At 38.9% G+C, this 6,000-nt stretch overlaps 1 protein-coding gene across 1 annotated transcript in view; it reads left to right on the forward strand.

The window, feature by feature from the left end:
• LOC126472549 (uncharacterized) overlaps positions 1 to 1,735 on the forward strand; it is a 202,802-nt gene extending 201,067 nt beyond the window's left edge. The window contains exon 9 of the transcript XR_007586415.1: positions 1,519 to 1,735. The gene's annotated coding sequence lies outside the window, so the exon portion shown is untranslated. The remainder of the gene's footprint in view (positions 1 to 1,518) is intronic.
• The last annotated feature ends 4,265 nt before the right edge of the window (positions 1,736 to 6,000 follow it).

A 6,000-nucleotide genomic window follows, 5' to 3' on the forward strand; every position in this document is an offset into this window, starting at 1 on the left:
TAGCTGCTTTTTTTAAATAGGTGTAATTTAGTAATCTTTTTCATTTCCTTTGGCAATTTATTACACAATTTCTTCCCTGATATAAAATGCTGTTTTGCGTTTTTTATTTATTTTTCCTGGGTAAATGTAACCTCACACTGGCTCTTGTTACATGATTGTGTATAGAACTATTAGTGAAATACTTAGTAGTGTTTTTCCTGATATGCATCACAGATTGGTACATGTACTCACTTGGTGGAATAAGGACATGTCCGAAAGAACAGACACCATTGATGACCTGCAGCCATCTAGAACGAAATTAGAATTATATTAATATCTTCAGCTGCTGACAGGCGTTGATATATATCAATGGTGACGTGTGAAAATATGTGCCCCGACTGGGACTCGAACCCGGGATCTCCTGCTCACATGGCAGATGCTCTATCCATCTGAGCCACCAAGGGCACAGAGGTTAGTGTGACTGCAGGGACTGTCTTGTGCACGCCTCCCATGAGACCTACATTCTCACCTTGTATGTCCACACACTACATTCGTAGTGCCCTACCCCAACACACTCATTACACATGGAAGACATTCTTACCAAGTCCCGTAAGAGTTCAGGGAATATGTGTGCGTCCACACAGATGAAGGAGGTCATGGCTGGTATTGCCAGAACTATATACTTATATGGATATGGTGTAAGAACTTCTTCCATGAGTAATGAGTGTGTCGGAGTGGGACACTACGAATGTAGTGTGTGGACATACAAGGTAAGAATGTGGGTCTCGAGGGAGGCATGCACGAGATAGGCCCTGCAGTCGTACTATCCTCTGTGTTCTCGGTGGCTCAGATGGATAGAGCATCTGCCATGTAAGCAGGAGATCCCGGGTTCATCTCCCGGTTGAAGCACACATTTTCACCTGTCCCTGTTGATATATATCAATGCCCGTCAGCAGCTGAAGTCATTAATATAATTCTAAATTTAGCATGTATATTGTTTTTCACACACACTTTGTCCCTGGTTTGATCTGCCAGAGCCCAGAAAAAGTATATCATTTGTTCAAAAAAAAAAAAAATCCTTTTGTTGGCCTGCAGTCTTGTAGTTTTTACCAGGCCTTTCTTTAGCTTTATTATCTGATAGTAATGATGTCAAGGACCAAGAGCTTGTATAAATACTTTACAATTTTCTGTGTCAATATTTGTAAGAACATGGTTTAAAATTTTCGGATATGCTATACAAGCCTGTACCATTTGTGCCACATCAAATGTGCTCATAATGTTTAGGAAGTTATTACCAATTTTATCTTCAACACTTGGGTTAAAACTCATGTTTTTACTTATTATTATGTTGTTGGTTTTTGTGTGTGTGTGGGGGGGGGGGGGGGGGGGGGATGTCTCTTTCCATGACTTCAGTTAATTTGTTAAGGAAAGTGCTCACATTACCATTAGGTGAGTAGCACACACACAGAATAATTAACATCTAATAGATGTCTCACTCTGTTAGATCAGTGGATGCTAATTCAAAATGTTTATCTACAGTAATGGTGGTTGGATTTTCTTCAGTTCCATCTCCAGCTCTGTGACTTGCCATACAGCACTGCCAAGTCAAGGCTGACCATGCTACCACCTAACTTGCCATACAGCACTGCCAAGTCAAGGCTGACCATGCTACCACCTACTGGAGAAGTTATCTTACCCAGGTCACCACCTACGTTGAGTGCCATGTGCCAACACTTCCGTGTGTGTGTGTGTGTGTGTGTGTGTGTGTGTGTGTGTGTGTGTGTGCGTGTATGTGTGTGTGTATGTGTGTGTGTGTGTGTGTGTGTGTGTGTGTGTGTGTGTGTGTGTGTGTTTGTGTGTGCACGTGCCCGTGGGTGCATGTGCATATGCATATTACCCATCTACAGTTTCTGTAACCTCTTGTTGGACTCAAAATATTTTCCATCCACAAATTCGTTTGAAAATGAGAATAAGTGTGGTGCCAAATATAATGAACAGGTGGGTATTCCAACTATTTGTATATCAAATCCTTCAGCCTTCCCATTTGTGTGTCTCTTTATCCTTTCACAGTTGCAACCTATTACCATGGTAGCTGTAATAGGTCATTTAATCACATACATTGAGGGATAATAATATCTGTGTGCTGCATAATAATATTACAAAACACAAGAGAAAATATAAAATCTCAATTCTTACTACCAAAAGACTTCTGCTGTTAGTATATAGTAAAACATAAGAAAAAATAATAAAAATCCAATTCTTAGTACCACAAGACTGCTGCTGTTAGCACTCTAATCCATTATCCAACTACTGGTACTACTGTTTCTATTATAGCTAGTTTAATACCTATCACCACAATTCTTGTCCATTTACTCTGCAGAAGAAATACATTTAAACTAATCAGGTTCATTTTTCACCTGTGGATCATTTCTGAAACCTTATAACATACTTATATGATCTGATATGGCATTTAATGTTTATGCTTGACAATGGCACAACACTGAAACTGGAATAATGTAATAGAAACATTTGCAGCCATAAGCAGAAATGGCGTCCTTTAAGCAATACATATAACCTGTGGACCCATATTACAAGGAGTTTAAAAAGGAAGTAGTGCTCTAGTTTGTTACTAATTAGTTATGATGACACTGTCTTTCAAGTATAATGTGCAAAACTGGTGCTAGATGTTATAGATTAATTTTGATTAGATATTTAAGGTAATGTATAGTATTTATCTTTTGTGTCGCTGATATTTTAGAAAGACCGTAATTTTGTAACCATTCAAAGATTTAAATTTATACTGAAATGAGATGCTGTAATAAAATATTAATATTGAGCCCATTCCAAAAATTGATCTGACTCTTGCTGTATTGTACAATAGACTTGGTGCATGAACATGACAAAAACCAGACTTTCAAATTCATATGCTCCCTATGTGTGTAAATCACATATATTTTGTTTTGTGTGTTTGTGTGTGCATATTTCTGAGACCAGTTGGCGTTTTCTTGTGTTATTATAACACTCAACCATAGGTCACACTAAGGTTGGCCAAAGTAAAGGTGCTTGATGTGACCATGTGGTCTGTATGTTAAGCTACAAAAGTTAATCTGAAACAGATTTGTACTGACAGCTGCAAAAAATATTAAAGATTAAATATCCTAGAATTCAGAACATCTACTTGATTACATTTAAGTAACAAGTAACTTCTTTTTAAATTTTAGTTCATTTTTCTTCTCTGTTCAGAACATAAGAATGTCCCTGAAATTTAGAAATAAATGATATACTATGTAAAGCCACAGCTAAATTTTTGAGCCTTGTTCTTATCACTCAGACCTCTCCAATGCGGAAACTGAATTTGAACAATACAATTAAAGCAGCACCTGAACAATGGATACTACTGTTACAGAAAATAACAGTCTGTACTACATATGTGTTGTAGTTGGTGCGCGCGTGCTGTGGTGAAGGATGGTGGTTCAAGGTGATGACAGTAGAATCCCTTTATTACATTCCAACAATTCATATTAGTTGCTTAAGCCCATGTATGATGGGTGCTGAAAAGTGTGCATTGCCCGATGACATCGGCACAAAGTGTCATGAAGATGCCTGTAGATGCAACAGGGAGCTACAGCAGCTGCTGATGCCTTAGACTGGAATGGACAGGACCCAGGGGGTCCTGTCAGGATGCCAGTGGAGCCGTAGCGACTTATGGCAGAAGGAGGCACTGCGATGGACACTGACTCAAAGACTCACTGATTTGATTTGATGTCCAGCCTAACTGGGCAGCCAGTAATTATATGTGCTGAAGTGGATTTGTTGCAACGTTGCTGCCACAAATGTTACTTACACTGTATGTCGAAGTATCCCTGGTTTTGGTAATTTTCCGGGTGCTGACTGGCAGGTGAGCAGTGGTGCCCAGCGGATACTGTGACATAATGCCGTGCCAGTGGACTGCAGCAATTGACCTTTTTACAGCATCAAGCCCTGTTGCCTAGGCTCATACCATTACACCCTTCCCTGCTTCAAAGAATTTGGCTCTCTCTGTTGCTTTACCTGGAACTAGTTAAATTTTTCGCAATTCATTGCAGGCACGTTCAATTAGTCTTTAGCTCACACAGTTGTGAGAAATCCTATTTGCAGCTCTTCAATGCCTAAATAGGTATCCAGATATATTAAAAATCTCCACACAGTTTGTAGTTTTCAGTCACCAAATATCTCTAGACACTAGCATAAGTCTTGCAAACAAATACCAGATTAACTGCAATGTGTTATTACTCTTTGATGCCTAGGTGCACTTTTTGTGATTCACTTGATGTTTCCTCCAGAACTCTTCAGCCAGTCTCACTGGGAGTCAACAACACACAGTCTAAGACACTGACATGTCCAGTTGGCAGTAGTGTCACAACATCTCACAGGATTAGACATTTTGATTTTCAGGGAGATAACCTACAACTGTGCCCCTGTTTGACTTGCCTGAAATTACAGACTACTTACTCTTTTCTTCCATGAATTATCCTCCTCGCTTTATACCCAGCTTTGTCAATGAACAATCATCTTCACCAGCTTAGTCATCCTGTTCCCCACTTTACAAATTACCCTAATACTGTACTATGTATTATCATTATGTCATGAAATGAGCACAGAAGTCCATCAAAAAGGAGTTAAATTATTTACAAAAAGGGAATCGCTGAGTCATTGCAGCTGTATTTATGATTGCAATGTTTGGACAGCTATCACTTAAATCCTAGAACTTCATCTCCTCTCATTCCTGAGAGACCTATTCAGCATATCATGCTTCACGAGCACTGCAATACCACTGAAATATTTAACCACAGACACTCTACCAGCTAAAACTCCTATTACTTAATAACATTTTCTTCTCGTCATACTTCCCTGAAACTTGATTCATTCCCCCATTATATTCCCATTATTCCTAACAATGATTCTCATAGTTACCTTAGAAAGATTCTTTGGTATCATGCTGAGGGAATTTTGAAGAATCCAGAACAATATAGCACCTCACTAGTGACCCATCTTGCATCGTGCTCTCTCAGCATCTTACTTTGCTATTTGGGTCAGCATTGCATGATGAGAAGACAAAAAACTTGAACTGGAAGTCATTGTTGCAAGACTGATCTGTTTTTTTTTCTGTTAGAGCTGTACCATTACTTACAATTGTGGCACCTCACAAGAGAACAGAACTACAGCTAAAGCATGAGTTTGGCATGGCATAGAAACTGAAAGGAAGAGAAAAGCTCCACCCTTGATACAGGTACCCTGTGGATGTCAAACCACATATCTACTAGTGTAGAATCCTGGAAGACCTTAAATTCACAGTTCACATGACAACCCTATTTATAAAAAATTATGCATTTAATCCCCTACTATCTACATTCGCCAAACTTCCCTCTATCCATGGTTTACCAAATCTCAACCACGCTCTCTCCTTATGCTGCCTGGAATAATGTCCTCTTTGCCGATATATCCCACATACCACATCATGTTACCTGAAAATGGAGCCATGTGATCTGGTAGGTTCCAATGCATACATACAACTGTCAAGACATGCATACAAGTCTCAGGTAGCAGCAGCAGCAGCCAGCTGAAACACAAGCAGCAACAGGAAAGTAACAGATTTTGTGACATTTTACAAGTTCCTATCCATGAACAAATTGTATAGTTTCTTGTGCGTGCTTTGCTAGTTTGGTTTCTTGAGTTTCTGCATTTTAATTTAATATACAATTTACACAGTTCTTGCATGTTCATTTGTGTCAGAAAGTAAACTTATTTTGTAATGTATTACAAGTTCCTAATCGGTCTCACCTGAGTGCTATGGTAGTTCAGTTTTTGAATTTTTGCTTGTTAATCTAATTTATTAAACACAACTCTTATGTATTCGTCAGTGTATACAGTAGAGTTCCATAGCACATGTCGACAGTCTTTTGTTTGTCTGTGTAGTGTAGTTTTCCATGGTCTTTATTATAGATAGGGACTGTATTTGCTATGTGCGAATGTGAGCCAAAT

This window comes from Schistocerca serialis, chromosome 1, assembly GCF_023864345.2.
Source record: "Schistocerca serialis cubense isolate TAMUIC-IGC-003099 chromosome 1, iqSchSeri2.2, whole genome shotgun sequence".
NCBI lineage: Eukaryota > Metazoa > Arthropoda > Insecta > Orthoptera > Acrididae > Schistocerca > Schistocerca serialis.